This window comes from Xenopus laevis, chromosome 3L (assembly GCF_017654675.1).
Source record: "Xenopus laevis strain J_2021 chromosome 3L, Xenopus_laevis_v10.1, whole genome shotgun sequence".
In the NCBI taxonomy this organism is placed as follows: domain Eukaryota; kingdom Metazoa; phylum Chordata; class Amphibia; order Anura; family Pipidae; genus Xenopus; species Xenopus laevis.
The window spans coordinates 9,857,796-9,878,619 of NC_054375.1; the positions used below are offsets into that span (position 1 = coordinate 9,857,796).

Here is a 20,824-nt window from a genome sequence, read left to right on the forward strand (position 1 = left end):
CTGCTATCCCACAGTCACACTCCCTTCCCAGAGACTATTATCCACTGTTACTATAGGCACCATCTCTCCCTACTATACCTGCTATCCCACAGTCACACTCCCTTCCCAGAGACTATTATCCACTGTTACTATAGACACCATCTCTCCCTACTATACCTGCTGTCCCACAGTCACACTCCCTTCCCAGAGACTATTATCCACTGTTACTATAGACACCATCTCTCCCTACTATACCTGCTGTCCCACAGTCACACTCCCTTCCCAGAGACTATTATCCACTGTTACTATAGACACCATCTCTCCCTACTATACCTGCTATCCCACAGTCACACTCCCTTCCCAGAGACTATTATCCACTGTTACTATAGGCACCATCTCTCCCTACTATACCTGCTATCCCACAGTCACACTCCCTTCCCAGAGACTATTATCCACTGTTACTATAGGCACCATCTCTCCCTACTATACCTGCTATCCCAGTGTCACACTCCCTTCCCAGAGACTATTATCCACTGTTACTATAGGCACCATCTCTCCCTACTATACCTGCTATCCCACAGTCACACTCCCTTCCCAGAGACTATTATCCCACTGTTACTATAGGCACCATCTCTCCCTACTATACCTGCTATCCCACACTCACACTCCCTTCCCAGAGACTATTATCCACTGTTACTATAGGCACCATCTCTCCCTACTATACCTGCTATCCCACAGTCACACTCCCTTCCCAGAGACTATTATCCCACTGTTACTATAGATACCATCTCTCCCTACCATACCTGCTATCCCACAGTCACACTCCCTTCCCAGAGACTATTATCCACTGTTACTATAGGCACCATCTCTCCCTACTATACCTGCTATCCCACAGTCACACTCCCTTCCCAGAGACTATTATCCACTGTTACTATAGACACCATCTCTCCCTACTATACCTGCTATCCCACAGTCACACTCCCTTCCCAGAGACTATTATCCACTGTTACTATAGGCACCATCTCTCCCTACTATACCTGCTATCCCACAGTCACACTCCCTTCCCAGAGACTATTATCCACTGTTACTATAGGCACCATCTCTCCCTACTATACCTGCTATCCCACAGTCACACTCCCTTCCCAGAGACTATTATCCCACTGTTACTATAGACACCATCTCTCCCTACTATCCCACAGTCACACTCCCTTCCCAGAGACTATTATCCACTGTTACTATAGGCACCATCTCTCCCTACTATACCTGCTATCCCACAGTCACACTCCCTTCCCAGAGACTATTATCCCACTGTTACTATAGACACCATCTCTCCCTACTATACCTGCTATCCCACAGTCACACTCCCTTCCCAGAGACTATTATCCCACTGTTACTATAGGCACCATCTCTAACTACTATACCTTCTATCCCACAGTCACACTCCCTTCCCAGAGACTATTATCCACTGTTACTATAGGCACCATCTCTCCCTACTATACCTGCTATCCCACAGTCACACTTCCTTCCCAGAGACTATTATCCCACTGTTACTATAGATACCATCTCTCCCTACTATACCTGCTATCCCACAGTCACACTCCCTTCCCAGAGACTATTATCCACTGTTACTATAGGCGCCATCTCTCCCTACTATACCTGCTATCGAACAGTCACACTCCCTTCCCAGAGACTATTATCCCACTGTTACTATAGGCACCATCTCTCCCTACTATACCTGCTATCCCACAGTCACACTCCCTTCCCAGAGACTATTATCCACTGTTACTATAGGCACCCTCTCTCCCTACTATACCTGCTATCCCACAGTCACACTCCCTTCCCAGAGACTATTATCCACTGTTACTATAGGCACCATCTCTCCCTACTATACCTGCTATCCCACAGTCACACTCCCTTCCCAGAGACTATTATCCCACTGTTACTATAGACACCATCTCTCCCTACTATACCTGCTATCCCACAGTCACACTCCCTTCCCAGATTCTCTGTGTACAGGAGAGAGAGTAGGGGGTTGTGTACAAGAGGGAGAGTGGGGGTTTGTACAGAAGGGAGAGTGGGGGTTATGTACAAGAGGGAAAGTAGGGGGTTGTGTAAAGGAGGGAGAGTAGGGGGTTGTGTACAGGAAGGAGAGTGGGGGTTATGTACAAGAGGGAGAGTAGGGGGTTATGTACAGGAGGGAGAGTGGGGGTTATGTACAGGAGGGAGAGTAGGGGGTTGAGTATAGGAGAAATAGTATGGGGTTGTGTACAGGAGGGAGAGTGGGGGTTATGTACAGGAGGGAGAGTAGGGGGTTGAGTATAGGAGGGAGAGTAGGGGGTTGTGTATAGGAGGGTGACAGGGGGGTTGTGTATAGGAGGGAGAGTAGGGGGTTGTGTATAGGAGGGAGAGTAGGGGGTTGAGTATAGGAGGGAGAGTAGGGGGTTGTGCACAGGAGAGAGAGTAGGGGGTTGTGTACAGGAGAGAGAGTAGGGGGTTGTGTACAAGAGGGAGAGTGGGGGTTTTGTACAGGAGGGAGAGTGGGGGTTATGTACAGGAGGGAGAGTAGGGGGTTGTGTACAGGAGGGAGAGTGGGGGGTTGAGTATAGGAGGGAGACTAGGGGGTTGAGTATAGGAGGGAGAGTAGGGGGTTGAGTATAGGAGGGAGAGTAGGGGGTTGTGTATAGGAGGGTGACAGGGGGGTTGTGTATAGGAGGGAGAGTAGGGGGTTGTGTACAGGAGAGAGAGTAGGGGGTTGTGTATAGGAGAAGGTTGAGGGGGTGTATAGGTGAGGGGTGAATAGGAGGTGGGGGTGTATAGGTAGGGGGCGGGGGGGTCTAGCCATGATCCAGGGTGTAGAACCGACTGCCGTTTCTAGGAGTCAGCGACCCTAAGAGTTAAAAACATTGGTGGCCTGGGGCCCTAAGAGTTGTAAGTGGAACTGAGATAACCCCTCGGAAGTTCATGCAAATCACCTGGTTATCCACTTGTCCATTAAAGAGGTTGTTCAGCTTTCAGTTAACTTTTAGTAGGTTATAGAATGGTGAATTCTATGCAACTTTTCAATTGGTCTTCATTATTTACTTTTTATTGTTTTTCATTTACCTTTTTTTCTGATTCTTTCCAGTTTTCAAATGGGGGTCACTGACCCCATCTAAAAACAAGTGCTCCGTAAAGCTAAAAATGATCTATTATTGCTCTTTTTTTATTACTCCTCTTTGTATTGAGGCCTCTCCTATTCATATTCCAGTCTCTTATTCAAATAAATTAATGGTTGCTAGGGTAATTGGGAGCCTAGCAACCCGATATTGGAAACTGCAAACTGGAGAGATGCTGAATAAAAAGCTAAATAACTCAAAAACACTAATAAAAAATGAAAACCAATGGCAAATTGTCTCAGAATATCCCTCTCAACATCATACTATCAGTTAACTCAAAGGTGAACAACCCTCTTTAAGTTAACTTATAGTATGATATATTGGTTTTTACTTTTTATTATTTGTGGTTTTAGAGTCATTAAGCTTTTTATTCAGCAGCTCTCCAGTTTGTAGTTTCCACAATCTGGTTGCTAGGGTCCTAATTACCCTAGCAACCACGCATTGATTTGATTAAGAGACTGGAATATGAATAGGAGATTCCTGGATAGAAAGAGGAGTAATAAAAAGTAGCAATAACAATACAGTTGTAGCCTTACTGAGCATTTTTTTTTTACATGGGGTCAGTGACCCCCCATTTGATATCTGGAAAGCATCAGAAGAAGAAATAATGAAGACCAATTGAAAAGTTGCTTAGAATTGTTTGTTCTATAACATACTAAACGTTAACTTGAAGGTGAACCAGCACTTTAATATGAAGGCCCCACCTTACGGTAGAGTACCCCCACCCACACCCACATTTTTACCTACCTGACCCGCAACATCCTGATCTGCAAACCTGATCTGCAAACTGATCCACGATACGCTGACCACCATAAAGCAGGAAGCCATTGCTGGAAATGGGAAGTGATGTCATCGGGCTAGAAAGAAAAAAAAACATTTTTAAAAACTTTTTAAGGAGAAGGAAAGGTTAAAACTAAGTAAGCCTTATTAGAAAGGTCCATCTAAATATACCAGTAAACCCCCAAAGTAATGCTGCTCTGAGTCCTCTGTCAAAGGAAACACTGCATTTCTTTTCTTCTATTGTGTACTCATGGGCTTCTGTATCAGACTTCCTGCCTTCAGTTTAAACCTCATTGCCCTGGGCAAGAGCATGCTCAGTTTGCTCCTCTTCCCCCGCCCCCCTCCCTTCTCTACTGTAATCTGAGCCCAGAGCAGGGAGAGACTCAGGCAGGAAGTGATGTCACACCATGTTAATACTGCAGCTCCTATCCTAAACAAACAGAGTTTCTAGAGCTTTTTACTCAGGTATGGTAAAACATTCTACAGAATAAATATAGCATTCTAGCTTGCACTATTGCGGCTAATCTATTGGCAATAAAATGCCTCCGTAGCTTTACTTCTCCTTTAAAGGAATAAAACTTGCTAAGATCCAGAACTTGACCTGCAAACCCTCAGACCCCCAACCTGCATCTGAAAGTCCTTCCTACAACCTACAGGTTTGCTGCTTTTTTGGGGGGTACCCAACACCCTGCAGGGCTCTACCCTGGGGTACTCAGACTCTTAGGACTGCCCTGCCTGGGAGCACAGGGAAAATGGCACCAATCAGCTCTCCAACACTTGGATGCTCCATTGGGGTAACAGATTAGGAGACTGGTATATTGTTTTTTTTACCAATTTGAATATTTTGTCCTTTAAAAAAAAGATCAGGGCAGATAGACTAATGTAGGAGCGGCTGTGATTGGGTGGCATTGCACCCCTGGCCAGGGTCGGATTTACCATTTGTGCTCCCCTAGGCCCAGCTGCAGAAAAAACAGAAAAAAAATAAAATCAGTGGTACAGGCTGATACATTAGATAGGTATAAGGAAGGGTCGGATGCTTGATTCACCAGTAGCTCCTCCCAGCAGACAGGAGGGAGCCAATGAGATTAGAGGAGGGAAAGGGGTGTTACAGGGAGAGCTGGGAAGTGAATCAGTGGTACAGGCTGATACATTAGATAGGTATAAGAAGGGTTTGGATGGTGTTTAGCAAGTGAGGGAATACAGGGTTATGGGAGATAGCTCATAGTACAAGTTGATCCAGGGACTGGATCTTGGAGTCAGGAAGGAATTTGAGGCAAATTGGAGAGGCTTCAGATGTTTTTTTTGCCTTCCTCTGAATCCAGAGGATATATATATATATATATATATATATTCCCCACATATCTCTAAAGAGGATAAATTGACAACAGAGCCAACCAGCATAATGTGCCTCACAATCAGCACCAATGGTTTGTCCCACAAATAAACTAAGAGCTCTTTAGAACATTACATCCACTGTCCACATATGCGTTTATTGAAGATCCATTGACCATTTACTGGCACAGGATTGTGTATGGAAGTTCAGCAGTAGCTTTATATCAGCAGCCAAAAGACCAGATCATGTGAATACACAGAGCTCCCTTCTTATTTTAAACCAGATACTTTTGCATCTAAGGGTCTGGCCACACGGGTAGATTCGGGGAGATCTTCACGGCGACTAATCTTCCAAATCTGCCTTCCGCCGGCTAAAATGTAAATCGCCTGGGGCCAGTCACACGGAACGCTTCCTTTTCCGAAGTCGCCCGTAATTGCCTCATAAGGAAACTTCGGGCGACTTTGTAAAACGAAGTGCTCCGTGTGCCTGACCCCAGGCAATTTACATTTTAGCCGGCGGAAGGCAGATTTAGAAGATTAGTCGCCGCGAAGAAGAGGAGATTTGTCGCCTGCCGACTAATCTTCCCGAATCTGCCCGTGTGGCCGACCCTTATGCCCAGACTCCATCATCCACCAGACGTGTCCCTTGTTTTATTATCACCAACTTTGCGTGTCCTTGTGCTCCAGTGGCAGTTAAAGGGGTTGTTTCCCTTTAAATTAACTGTTAGTATGATGTAGAGAGGGATATTCTGAGACAATTTGTAACTGGTTTTCATTTGACTTTTTATTGAGCAGCTCTCCAGTTTGCAATTTCAGCAAATTCCCCCCTAGCAACCAGTCATTGATTTAAATAAGAGTCTGGAATATGAACAGGAGAGGACTGAATAGAAAGACGAGTAATAAAAAGTAACAATAACAATACATTTGTAGCCTTACTGAGTATTTGGTTTTTAGATGGGGTCAGTGACCCCCGTTTGAAAGCTGGAAAGAGTCAAAAGACAGCAAATCCTTAGAAAAATCGATAAAAAATAAATAATGGAGACCAATTGAAAAGTTACGTAGAATTATCCATTCTATAGAATATTAAAGGTTAAAATGAAGGTGAACCGTGGCAAATGGCCATAATAGAAGGGTAATGAAAAAAGGAAATGGGGTGAAAAATAGAAAAGAAGAGGAGTATGAAAAGAACACTGAAGAGATATAAAATGGATGGAGAGGTAACAGTAATGAGCAGAAATAAGGAAGTAATAAATGAAATCTGCATAAACATAATGGGGACCTGAGATAAAGAAAGATAGTCATGATGGTGAAGGAGAAGGGTAGGAGTCAATCAGCATTTTTATTGGTGGGTCTATATCCTATGTCTTAGGATTTAGGAAATGCTGTTCAAAATGCAATGCCGTTGACAAACTAAGGAAAAGTCATAGTTATGCCACATGAATTAAATGGGAGAAATAGGAAAATCCCCCTTATATGCTGCTTAGCAAGAAGTATGATTAAAAACAAAAAAGTTCTGCCCTGCAGATTGGATCACATTTCCAAAAAAATATTTGCATAGTTTAGTCAATTAATAGTATATGAATCGGAGCACTGGCACAATGGGAGTGGGATTTTCTGAAAATGATACTGACTATGAAAGGCTTGAAGAGTCTTATGTAAAGTAGGGGGCAAAGAAGAGACAAGGGAAATATAGTGAATTACACCAAAGGACTGAAACATAAGAAGGGAGTATGTTAAGATAACAATGCATTCTACCACTACAGGTATGGGACCTGTTATCCAGAATGCCCGGGACCTGGGGTTTCCCCGAATAACGGATCTTTCCGTAATTTGGGTCTTCATGCCTTAAGTCTACTAGAAATTCATTTAAACGTTAAATAAACCCAATAGGCTGGTTTTGCTTCCAATAAGGATTAATTATATCCTAGTTGGGATCAAATACAAGGTACTGTTTTATTATTACAGAGAAAAAGGAAATCATTTTTAAAAATTTGGATTATTTGGATAAAATGGAGTCTATGGCAGACAGCCATTCCGTAATTCGGAGCTTTCTGGATATCTGGTTTCCGGATAAGGGATACTATACCTGTATTACTATAGACACTTCGACCATTCTTTACAGCATTGAGCAGGCGTAATATTTGCCTTTGCTCCACTCCTCTTACTACAGCTGCTGCTTTGCAGCTCCTCACTGCGTAAGCTTTAAGGCAGTTGCCCCTGCTCTGATGCCTTAAACTTGCAGAGCTCACGACTATTGTCAGAACATGTTTAATGACTTAGGGTAAGTCCACACTGGGCGTTTCAGGAGATTTGGTCGCCTGGTGACTAATCGCCTCATCTTTGCGGCAACCAATCTCCCCAAACGCCGGACCCTTAAGGGGTAATTAATATTATACCAAGATTAGAAGTAGTGAATGCTTGAGTTTTAGGGTAGGGACACACTGGGCGATTTGGGGAGATTTAGTCGCCTGGCGACTAATCGCAGCGACTTTTCTCCCCGAATGCCTCCCCTCACTCTGCGCCTGGATAAAATGAAAAGTCGCCGGCGCTAATCACACACGGCGATTCGTTTTCCGAAATCGCCCGAAGTTGCCTCACGAGGAAACTTCGGGCGACTTCGGAAAACAAATCGCCGCGTGTGATTAGCGCAGGCGATTTTTCATTTTATCCAGGCGCAGAGTGAGGGGAGGCATTCGGGGAAGATTGGTCGTGGAAAGTCTCCCCAAATCGCCCAGTGTGTCCCTACCCTTAAGATTGTAAGTATAAATCTATTGCTATTGCCACATTTGAACATGCTATAGCTTATGTACATACTAAGTGAAATGCAATATAAGGAGCTGAGCACAGCAATGTATGGTAATACCAGTGAACAAACAATATTCCTTTATAGTCTTTTGCCTGATGTGGCCTCTGTTGCTGTGCTGAATGTTGCCATAAAGCATGCACCGTATCATAGATGAAAAAGCAAAATGAACAGCACTGCTACTCAGGTCCTTGACAGCCCAAGGCCAAACATTGTTTGATCAACCTGCAGAGTTGAGAATGATCCTGTGCGTGCTGTGCACAGATCCGTGGCTCGCTCACTCCACTCTTACAGATGCCAACTGCACGGCCGCGGCCCGCATGCAGAGTGACGCTGCACCATTGTGTGCGCATGTGCAGTCATGTGATGACATCATTGCGCACGCTACAAGGAATAAGTTATTCATACTGCTTTTCCTTTTGGGGCTTATACTGACAGTTATATACTGTAGATGTTAGGGGCCGGCTTGCCACCCCTAAATATCTTAGGGGGCCTCTCCCTAAATCTGTCCCTGCCCCGAGTCGGACTGGGGGGCCCGGGGCTGCTGTGTGAGGGCCCCCCTCCGTCCTCCCTTTCTGAGCCGGCACACTGCGCTGCGGGCAATACAGGAAGAAGGTGCAGAACTGTTTATGCCCTTCGTCAAGCAGTCACTGCAGGGAAAAAGGGATTTATACTTACGATAAATTCTTTTCTAGTAGGCCCGAACTGTCAGTGCAGACGTATGGGTTATGTCCAGGTTCACCTCTGGAGGCAGGACAGAAGAATTGGTCTCTTGGCCCCTCCCTTAGGATATATAGGCTCCACCTCTGTTCCCCAGTTCTGTTGTAAAGCTCGGTGAGGTGATAAGGAGACAGCAAGATATGAAGGAAGGTCAAGAGACAATAGTAGGAATTATAGAGATAGAGAGACAGATTAGAGAGTCCTTGCACCCATACTAAAATCAGCCTGGGTGGGACTTACTGCACTGACAGTTCAGGCCTACTAGAAAAGAAGTTATCGTAAGTATAAATCCCTTTTTCTCTAGTCGGCCCTCCTGTCAGTGCAGACGTATGGGAAGTTCCAAAGCTGTCCCTTATAATTTGGGTGGGTTATGACAAGGCCTGATTTTAACCCACAATTTGAATTAAGTATGCTGCTCTGCTACTGCAGCTTGTAAAACTTTACGGCCAAACACGGCCGGTGTAGAAGCAAAAACATGTAACTGGTAAAACTTAATAAAAGAATTGGGTGAAACCCACGTGGCTGCTCTGCAGATTTACTCTGGAGTAGCCACATTTTGGAGAGCCCAAGAGGTACTCTGTGCCCTAGTCGAGTGAGCAACCAATCGGAATGGTCTTTGTCTTTTGCTGAGAATATAGGCTTGGTTGATTGTCTCTACTAGCCATCTGGCAATAGTTTGTTTGGACACGGCTAAGCCTTTGTGTGTTGGGGAGTAGGAAACCAAAAGAGCATCTGATCGTCTGAAGTAAGACGTTCTTTTCTTGTAGATCTTAATAGCTCATACAACATCCAGCTTGTTTAGTTGTTTCTCTTTGTCATTAGTAGGGTTAGGACAAAAAGATGGAAGAACAATGTCTTGATTGATATGGAAGGCCGAAACCACTTTTGGAAGAAAACAGGCACGCTCCTAAGGACTACTTTGTCTCTATCTTGAAGACAAGAATTGAAGGCCCAGAAATATTATGGTCTGGGATGGGAGAAGGGAGATTTTGCGGTGGTTTACGAGCCAGCCGTGCTGATTTAGGACTTGTAGGGTGATCTTTGTATCCCTGTGTGATTGAATCTGAGAGGTAGAATTGAGGAGAAGGTCGTCCAGATATGGTAAGACATGAATTCCCATTGTTCTCAAGTAGGCCATCAGCGGCGCAAGCACTTTGGTAAAGACTTGTGGCGCTGTGCAGAGACCGAATGGGAGAGCTACAAATTGAAAGTGTTGGTATCTTACTGCAAACCTGAGGAATTGCTGAGAGTACGGGTGCACGGGGATATGCAGATACGCATCTTGGAGATCGATGGATGTCATGAAGCACTCGGGTTCCATGAAGGCTATTGCTGATCTGATCTACTCCATCTTGAACTTTTGGCTGTGAATGAACCGGTTTAACATTTTGAGGTTCAACACTGGTCTGAATGACCCCTCTTTTTTTGGAACAAGGAAGAGGTTGGAATAGAATCCTTTGAATCTTTGGTTCTGAGGTACAGGGATAATGACCCTGTTGTTTATTGCGTCTCGCACCCTGCTCTGTGTTACTGGTACGAAAGTTAGAGGATCGAAAGGAACGAAAATTACAGTTTGAAGTGGACCATGTGCGTTTCCCAGGAGATCTGTTGGTACTTGGGCTCCAATGGTCTAGCCGCCCTTTTCTTCCCATTGGAAGGAAGGTGCTCTTTCCACCCGTAACTTCAGTGATAATTTGCTTGAGATCTGGACCAAACAAAGACTCTCCCATATAGCGTAATCCTAACAGTCTGTTTTTAGAGGCTGTATCCCCTGACCACTGGCGTAGCCACAGGGCCCTGCGAGCCATGACAGAGTTGGTTGAAGACTTCGCTGCCAGTCGGCAAAATTTCAAGGGCGGAATCAGCCAAGATGAAAGGGTAATGTCTAGCCTACTAATGTCCCTGGCTAAATCCTGAGCCGAAGTTGGTGGTTGCTCGGCTATTTATTGTGCCCATTGTCTAGCCGTGCGGGCCAGGCTTGCTGCCGCTGCTGCGGGTCTCAGGATTGCTGTTGTTTGAGTGTAAGTTCTTTTTAAGGAAGACTCTAATTTCCTGTCCAAAGGATCCCTAAAGGCTGCTTCTTCAGTAGGTAATGTTGTTTGTTTGGACAGTCTAGAAATGGCAGAATCGACTCTAGGTGGTTTATCCCACACTTTACGCTGTTCTTCTGGAACTGGGTAGGTATTATAAAATCTCTTAATTAAGGTAAATTGGCGGTCCGGCTGTGACCATTCTGTTTCAATGGTTTGAGTAATTGATTTGATTACAGGAAATGACCTAGATTTCTTTCGGTGGACAACCAAGACTCTATCAGCCTTTGAGACTGTCAGAGTCTCATCTTATATCTCCAAGGTCTCCATCATATCCCTAAGGAGTTTTTTGCAAATATCTGGTTTGGCAAATGTAGGTTGCTCTGAATCGGATTCACTGTGTGAGCCTGAAGTGACTTCACCTGACTCTTGAAGCCTTGAATCATGAAAAGAAATAGCCTCCACATTAGAGGAGGGACCTTCCTCACTGTCCGACAAGGTGGGGGGGAGTCTAGTGCCTTACGTTTGGTGCTTTGTTGAAGAGGAGTAGTATATGGGAAGGCAGTTTTTATCCACTCTAAAACATCTCCAATCTGAGGAGGTAATTGAGGAGATGCAGTAGACACTGTAGGTACAGCCAGCAGTTCCTGAGACAGGAACGGTTCATTCTCTTGTAGTTCCTATATGGGTGAATTAGCTTCTATATCTAGAGCTTGGGGTGACAGTACTGGTGGCTCACAAGGTTTACAGTCGGAGCAATAGGTGGATTCCGACCTTCTAAGAGTATGACTACATTTCTTGCACTTCAAAACCATTTTTTTATAGACTTAACTGTCTGATTATCGTCTCTCAACTCTCTGAGAGAATCTGATCTTTCCATCCTGAATATTATGGTTTCCGTTTTACAGACTTAGCTGTATTGTACTTACAGTTCAGTTATGTGTGCTTGGCTGTTGTGCGCTTATTAGAGCCAGGCTACAGCTCCGTGGTGCTCTCTGTAGGCAATGCTTGCGAATGGAATTAAAATGGCGCCGCGCCGTCATCACGTTGCGCGTAGTCGCGCTCTGTTTTTCGCGCCAATAGAAGGGAACGCACTTATTGCCCGCCTTAAAGAAAATGGTGGATTCCGCTCCGCAGCTCGCACTTAGGCGAGCGCTGAATAGGCGCATATTCTCAGCCCTTGCCCTCTGGTATGCAGATGTAGTCGCATAATGTGGAAAACACTGTGCCTTGGTAGACTGTTACTTACATGAAGTGCTACAGGAGTGGATGCTTGTCTCTAGCACTGTACTTGGAGGGCTACGCACACACCCTGGCCTTTAAGGTAGCTATGAATACCTGGCCTTTCTAAAAAGTAGGAATCTACTTTTAGCTACTCCGCTTGCTGCAAAATGCCAGCAAGGAGGGAGAAGCTGGCGTTCTGCATCCCTGGCTCTTCCAAACAGTAGGAGACTACTGTCAGCTACTCCCTCTGCTGCAAAATGCCAGCAAGGAGGGGCTGATGGCAGACAGCTCCGTGTGTCTGCATGACATCTGAATGAAGGTGACCACTTGCTGCAACTAGCCAGCAAGGAGGGTACCGCTGAGATCGTGGGAGGCAGCTCTGCATGACTCCATAGACTTTGGTCCTTGATAAAGACGGGAAAAAAAATGGTGTATATATATATATATATATATATATATATATATATATATATATATATATATATATATATATATATATATATATAATATCTCTGTCCTTCACCTCCAAGGCAGGACAAAAGAACTGGGGAATAGAGGTGGAGCCAGCCTATATATCCTGAGGGAGGGGCTAAGAGACCAATTCGTCTGTCCTGCCTCCAGAGGTGAACCTGGACATAACCCATACGTCTGCACTGACAGGAGGGCCGACTAGAGAAAAAGTTGCGGATCTGGGGCCCACAAGTGCCGGGGGCCCACCGGGTTTTTTCTCAGTGTCCTGCTGGCCCAGTCCAACACTGCCCTTGGCACTACAACTAGGGTTGCCACCTTTTAAAAAAACCTTCACCTGCAGGTGGAGGGGGCGGGGTTAAAAGTGTGGGTTGTGACGCTAAAGGGGCGGGTTTTGATGCTAAAGGGGCATGATGTGCTATTGGCTGGGCGGGTCGTGACAACAAAGGGGGCGGAACCAATGCACGCATTTGGCAAGAAGCCCAGGAAAAAAGGTCCGTTTTGAGCAGGCAGGCCACGGGCATTTTTTTAGGTGTATTACAGATTACCGGCAGCTACTTTGCCGGTAAATTTGTAATACTGGCCACAGCCTTGGCACCGGCTAGGCCGGTAAAATACCGGCCGGGTGGCAACACTAACTACAACATAGGCAGCCTAAGTTTAATGATACTTACAAGGGATTAGCCACGATGGGACAATTGGTCTTCATTGTTTACTTTTTATTGTTTTTTTTGTTTTTTTTATTATTATTATTATTATTACTTTTTTTCTGATTCTTTCCAGTTTCCAAAAAGGGGTCACTGACCCCATATAAAAACAAAAATGCATCCTCTTCTACAATCACTTTTCTCTATAGTCACGATACCAAAGGCAGTGGGTTTTTGCCCAAAAATAATATGGAAGCTTTTCTGAGGTTCAGTGAAGCCGGCACCGTCCAGCACTGGTGTTAAAAGTAATTTAGAAGGGGGCGTGGCTTGGAACTATATGTTAAAGGACGTGGATTAGTGTAGCTCTAGCACTTGGTTCTAAAAATCCCTGAATTTATCCTGTGAAAACAGCGCTAACACGAATCCAGAGGCAGCAGCAGACGAGGCAATACCCCCAAGATTTCTAATGCGGCAAAACCGAGGGGTGAAACAAGCCTCCGAGGCAGCATCCAAACTTGAAAAATATGCACGGGAACCTCAGCTTGAGCAAAATGGCGTCAGAGATCTTTCTCCTGGGCCTGACACAAGGGAAGGCCAAAGCCAAGACGCACCGGAAGCTCAGCAACCAACACTGGCCGATTTGCTGGCAGAGATTAGAGCCTCAAAAGAATCCAGCAACAGCCTGCTCTGCTCAAAAACAAAATAAAAATTGAACTTTCTATCATAGAGCAAAACTTGCAGAAGGTGCGCGAACGGAGAGAAACCCTGGAGCAAAGGGTTAGCTCCATCGAAGATCTATGTCACCCACTGCCGGAGCAAGTCCAACATCTAAACCAAGCAGTAGCAGCTTGAAACTCCAAATTGGACGATCTGGAGAACAGGCTGCGGCGGAACAACTTAAGATTCATCGGCTTCCCAGAAAGGGCAGAGGGAAGCTCCCCTGAAAATGTTAATGAAGCCTGGCTAATTGAGCAGTTTGGGAGAAACAGCTTCTCCGCAGCTTTCACTATAGAGCGGGCCCACAGGATTCTGATGAGGCCACCGATCCAGGGGGCACCTCCTCGCCCCTTAATTGCCCGCTTACTAAACGCCAGAGATCGGGACGCCGTACTATCACAGGTGAGAAAGAAAGACACCCTTACTTTCAAGGCCGCAAAGATCTCAGTATTTGGAGATTTCTCGGCGGAAGTCCAGCGCCAAAAAAGTTCATGGATGTGAAACGAAACCTCCGAGACCTTAACCTGCCATACACGATGCTGTATCCCGCCAGACTGCAAGTTATCATGGAGGGACAGACACTTCTTCACCACACCGCTCAAGCTCAGCAACTGGCTGGACACACAGAAGATCCGGGCCTGACACCTTAAGGCACGGCAAGAGCAGCAGCATTTTCTCGTGACCAAAGGAAAGAGCCGCCCAACACGCAAATGAATGTACAGTGAGTAAGGCCTGTTGAATGTTTTGTTCTGTATAACTGATATCATTGCCCGTACAAAGACGCCCCAGATGAAGGCCGAGAGGCCCACTACATCTTTGTTCTGAGAGCATAAAGTGTTATGTTCATTTTGTACAAGGCCAACAGAGAACTTGATTGGACACTGAGGGGACAGTACATACCATCTATTTTAAGAGTTGTCTCTTCAAAGCTATACTCACATACTAGCTGTTAACCCCATGGAACCGAGTAGGTGCACTGCTAACTTTAAAGTCTTTTACACTTGTTTATTCACCAGTTCCCAGGTGATATGTGTTTTTCAGTTTACGATCCTAAGGGGCCCAGCAAGAGTGAACTCCTCAGTTTAGCTGTGCTAGTTAGGGAGAAATTCTGCCAAAAGATGGGGACATGGGCGGAAGGGGCTGAAGGGTGTACGGGGAATACTTAACGGTTAATAAGTTTATATACGCATACAATTTAATGTTCAGGTACGATGCATTGGAAAATTGGAATTGGTTCTACCCTGCACAACATGCTATTGAATGTATAAATGTCTATAAAGTGTATTAGCTGCAATGTCAGGGGCCTTAATAATCCCATTAAGCGCAGATTAACACTGGACTACCTCAAAAAAATCAAATGCCAAGGTAATTCTACTGCAGGAAACCCATTTGGTGGGGGGGCACAGGCTCTGAGGTGCCCCTGGGTGGGATGGTTCTACCAAGCCCCATACTCCACACACTCTTCTGGAGTAGCAATACTAATACATAAAAGTGTACCCTTTAGATTTGAATCCATCATAACAGACAAAAAGGGCAGATACATCTTTATACATGGCTTCCTCCAATCTCAAGAGGTGGTGCTTGCCTCTATATGTACCCCCCTTACACAGATGAGTGTCTGGTGCAACTAATCCAATTTATAGCACAGTTCCCCCATGCTGCCGTAGTAGCTATAGGAGACTATAATGCCCTTATAGACCCCAGCATGGATAGGCTGCGTAGAGATAGACAGTCTCGACCCCCGCACACAATCTATTACAGAGGCGGCTGGCCTAGTGGAAGCATGGAGACATTACCACCCGGGAGTAAGGCAATACTCATGCTTCTCCACCTCACATATGGTCCTGGCACGAATAGATCATGCCTTTCTGAACCAAAGAGCGATCACATTGGTGAAGAGTATTAAATACCTGCCGAGAGGTATTAGAATTGAGGCTAGAGCCCCAGCAAAGCAGACCCAGATGGTCTCTTAATCCTCTCTCGTTGCACCTACTTAAAAATCAGGATAGAGTAGAAGAAACCATTACAGACCTTTTAGGGGCCATTGAGGATTCAGGCGACCACCTCAATGGGTGGGAGGCACTGAAAGGGCATCTCCGTGAGTTCTTTCATGTAGAAATCAATGCCTACAAGGGTCAATACGCCATTAGGCAACAACAGCTAGAACAGAAGTAATTAGGATAGAAACACAAGTCGCAATACATCCCACAAATCAAGGATTTGAGGAACTGAATTCAGTGCAAGAGGCGGTTGCAGACTATATGACTGAAAAGACAAAGCAACGGTACCTTTTCTCCAAAGTAAATATTCTCGAGCATGGAGAAAAAGCACGGGAAATGCTAGCCCATTTGTCCAGACAATACTCAACACCCCCAAATGGGAATCGCAAATGGGAATCCAACCTCAGATCCGTTGGAAATACAAAATACTCTAAAGGGCTTCTACTCCAAGCTGTACTCCTCCACCCTAGCCCCCGCAGATATGCCAGGGGTAGAAGCATTCCTTAACTCGGTGCAGCTTCCCCAACTAATTCCTGAGTATCGAGAGCACCTGGAGTCAAGTATATTCCTAATTGAGGTGCAAGAGGCCATTGATTCTTTCCCTAATGGGAAAGCTGCAGGTGCTGATGGATTGTCCATAGAGCCCTGTATAAGGTCTGGAGTACATTAATTCCCAAAAACCTGTCCCCTATCCAAGCACTCCTCATGGTGCCTGTCAAAGCTAACAGGACTAACCTCAACCCCATTTTAGGGAATGTCAAGTGGGTCTTATCCAAGATTACCCATCTAATAAGAATTTCAAATGTTCACCCGTCTACCCCGCTATGGGGAAATGCCAACCTGGGCTGAGTGGTGGAGCTAAAGCCCCCAGAAGGTTGGTTAGACAAAGGGGTACGCACATTAGATGATGTATGGTGACATGACAAACCCCTTGCATTCTCCGAACTTGAGCTGGGAGGGCCATCCCCTCATCCCATTGGTTATTCTATATGAGGCTCAGGTTAAAGCTAACAAAGTGGTACAAAGAGAAGCCCCGGGAAATAGCTGGGCACCCAGTCATTGCACTAATAAATACAGAAAAGACCCAGGGCATAATTTCAAGGGTGTACAAACTGATCTGTAAGTACCGACACAAGGATAAAGCCTTAAAATGCAGAGAGCAATGGGAAAGGGATCTTGGAGTCCTTACTGATACGCAGTGGTCGGCTGCGCTTAAAGCCCCGTCTCAAGTGTCCTTCATTCCTAGGCACAGAATATTACAGCTGTACCTCCTACATAGGACCTACTACACGAGGAGCAGACTAATGTTCCCCAATCTCTCACCACAATGTCTTAGATGCAAACAAGCAGTGGGGGATCTACTACATACCCTTTGGAGTTGCCCCAAGCTTCAGGCATACTGGAGAGAGACACTGGAGATCCTAGAGGAAGTAACGGGGAGGGATAACCTAAATGACCCTAAACTATGCGTATTAAATATACAGTCAGATACTATTGTGGACTCTCAAGGGGCTCTATTCCTAAGTAAAGCTCTATTTCAAGTGCATAAAATCATTACCATTAACTGGAAAGCGGAGGCCCCGCCAGTAGTAGCACATTGGATAAGTGAGGTGTCTAATCCGGCCAACACAGAGTTCATGTTAGCCAAATATAAGGGCTGTCTGGATAAGTTCCATAGGATATGGGACCCCTGGCTAAGGAAATACCCCCCGCAGAGGTACTGGAGCTGTGATTATTTGTAAAATAAACTCTGTCAGGGTAAAGTATAGTGTGACCGGACATAAGTAGATATTAGCTAGAACTGGATCATTATTGTCTCCTGTAATGGAATATTGTTGTCAAGCTCAAACGTATATCCTACTGAATGTGATGTATAAATTTGCTTATGTTCAATAAAACTTACCTGAACAAAATAAAAGTTAACTCAAAGGCGAACAACAACTTTAAGTTAACTTTTAGTATGATATTTTGGTTTCCATTTTTTATTATTCGTGGTTTTTGAGTTATTTAGCTTTTTATTCAGCAGCTCTCCAGTTTGTAGTTTCCAATATCTGGTTGCTAGGGTTCAAATTACCCTAGCAACCATGAATTGACGTGAATAAGAGACTGCAATATGAAAGGCAGAGACCTAAATAGAAAGATGAGCAATAAAAAGTAGGAATAACAATAATTTGTAGCCTTACTGAGCATTGGTTTTAGATGGAGTCAATGACCCCCATTTGAAATCTGGAAAAAGTCAGAAGAAGGCAAATATTAAAAAAAAACGATGAAAAATAAATAACGAAGACCAAAAGTTGCTTAGAATCGCCCATTCTATAAAATACTAAAAGTTAACTCAAAGGTGAACCACAACTTTAGTATGGTGGCCCAACCCTGGGGAAGAGTCCTGCGTGGAAACAATTTTTAATACCAAGACCTGTAACACACACCCACATTTTTACCTACCTGACCCGCAAAAATCCTGATCCACGAAAAGCTGACCACCATAAAGCAGGAAGTGCCGTTGCTGGAAACAGGAAGTGACGTCATCAGAAGTGGGCTAGGCAGAAAAAAAAACATTTTTAAAGGAATAAAACTTTTCAAGATCCACAACTTGACCTGCAAACCCTCAGACCCCCAACCTGCATCTGAAAGTCCTTCCTACATCCTACAGGTTCGCTGTTTTTTGGGGGGTACCCAACACCCTGCAGGGCTCTACCCTGGGGTACTCAGACTCTTAGGACTGCCCTGCCTGGGAGCACAGGGAAAATGGCACCAATCAGCTCTCCAACACTTGGATGCTCCATTGGTGTAAAAGGCAGATAAATTATAGTCCCTCGTGCCCAGTGTGTTATAGTTGACAAACAAGCCCATTTATTGTGGAGGAGAAAACGTGTCTTTGCTGATAGAAGTGAATCCTTGTAGGTCTGCTCTATGGACTCCCATTCAATAATCACACGCAATAACATGGAAATAATTATTCTGCCGGGAGATTCTAATGAGCTTTTAGTCTTCTATCCGTGCAAACGTTGCTCAGAGACGCGTTGTGGTTTCCGATGGTGTGTGTGTGGCAAAGTTGTGTTGGGTTCTTATCTGAGGTTCCCAGACTGTAGAGCTTGACACCCAGTTAGGATAAGATGTTGGGTGTCTTTTTTCGTAAATATCACTGAAAGATCATCTTGAAGGCCAAGTAGGTGAAGCCTTTTGGTGGATGTCTATTTTCTGTCCTACATACCCTGAAAGACAATCATGAAAGCCAGTTAGGGTAAGATTTGGGGTAAGCGTTACTGACCTAGTTACCCCTGAAAAGCCACCTTGAAAGGCCATTTCAGTGAGATTTGGGGTGAAGTTATCTGATGTCCTAGATATTCTACGTACTATGGGGGAAAATCACTAACGGGCGAAAATTCGCCAGCGACGGCTTCATCGCCTTCGCCACACTTCGCCAGGCGCAACTTCACACAGACAACAATAATTCACCAAGTTGCGAAGTTTCGTTGCCACCGCCAAACACTTGTGAAGTTGCGCTGTTACTACGGCAGGCATAGCGAAGTTGCACTAGCGTTAGTGCATATGGCGGGAAGTTAAATTTCAATGGACGTATATGTTGCAGCAAATACATTACACTACAGAAGCCCAGGGAACCTTAAGAAATAAAATAAAGTTGTTATATTGCCCTACACATGAGCCCACAGTATAGTTTATGTGCCATATGTAAGGCCCGGACTGACTATCTGTTGGTTCTGGCAAATGCCAGAGGGGCTGCTGTAAGTTGCCATAGACAGTCACTATTTAGTGGGCTGATGGGGGGCTGCTTGGGCCTCTGTGTACTTGGAATGCCAGGGCCTATTGTGAATCTCAGTCCGGACCTGGTAAGGAAATGTAGGGGGAAAGGAGGGTACCAAAAAAAAAATGTACAATCTCTTTTAGCCTATCACCTTGTAAAAAGGAAAAGCCATTGTTTTTTGGGACTTAGAAAACATTTAAACTTTTTTTTTGACCAAGTCCTATCTACTCTATTGCACTTCGCCTGCTCTGAGGTGGCGAAGGCAAGTCTGGTGATAGAGTTAACGTTCAGTAAAAACATAAACTCAGTGAATTTGCGTAGTAACGCTCTTTCGCCAGAGCGAAAACACACCTGCCGTTAGAGTGCGAAGTTGCGCTAGAGTCCATCTCCTAATTATGCCGGTGCCCATTAGTAAATTGGCGAAGTGCCAAAATGACGTCACGCTGGCGAATTTTCTCCAGCATTAGCCACTTTGCCCTTTAGTAAATTTGCCCCTATGGCTTAATAGCTGATGATTTCTTATATCGTAGATACCTCTGAAAGACCATCATGAAGGCCAATTAGGGGAAAATGTGGGTCAAGTGTCTGTTTGATGTCCTAGATACCCCTGAAACATCATCTTGAAGGCCATCGGGGCCAGTTAGGGTGAGATTTGGGAAGAATGCCCAGGATACAAAACTCTATTATGGTTCGTTAGGGTGGAATTTGGGGTCTAATGTTTGAAACCATGGCTGATAGACATTGATATTTCCTACATCTGGAACTTTGTTATGAACTAGAGGGGGGGGGCTGAACAAAAGCTGGACCTCCTACTACAGGATCTATCTTTTTATCTCCCTCTCTCTATCTGTCTGTATCCACCATTCACCAGTCTACTTCTATCTATGCATCTCATATGATCTCTCTCTCAGTGTATCTGTCTCAATCTCTCCATATACAATTCATTGATTTCCTTTAAGTTATATAAATAGAATAAATTTGAACAAAGAATAATAAGATAACGAAGATAATTCTAACCCATCTCTTGCTTGAACGTTCTGTACACCCAAAGCCTGGCCAGCGGCACCCAAGGTCATTGCTGTGAAGGTGCAATTGTCACGGGGGCCTATCGGCTCTCAGCGGGGGAAGTCCGGACCTAGGAGGAAGCTTCTGGTTAAAGTCCAAGATCGCGGTACAGAAGGGATCAAGAATAAACGTAGTCAA

The 20,824-nt window shown here is 44.9% G+C and overlaps 2 protein-coding genes across 4 annotated transcripts in view; both read left to right on the forward strand.

Moving 5' to 3' along the window:
* LOC121393056 overlaps positions 1-20,824 on the forward strand; it is a 1,743,327-nt gene that overhangs the window by 405,428 nt on the left and 1,317,075 nt on the right. The gene's annotated exons all lie outside the window — the stretch shown is intronic.
* The window catches only part of LOC121400993, an 840,200-nt gene that overhangs the window by 218,712 nt on the left and 600,664 nt on the right, over positions 1-20,824 (forward strand). The gene's annotated exons all lie outside the window — the stretch shown is intronic.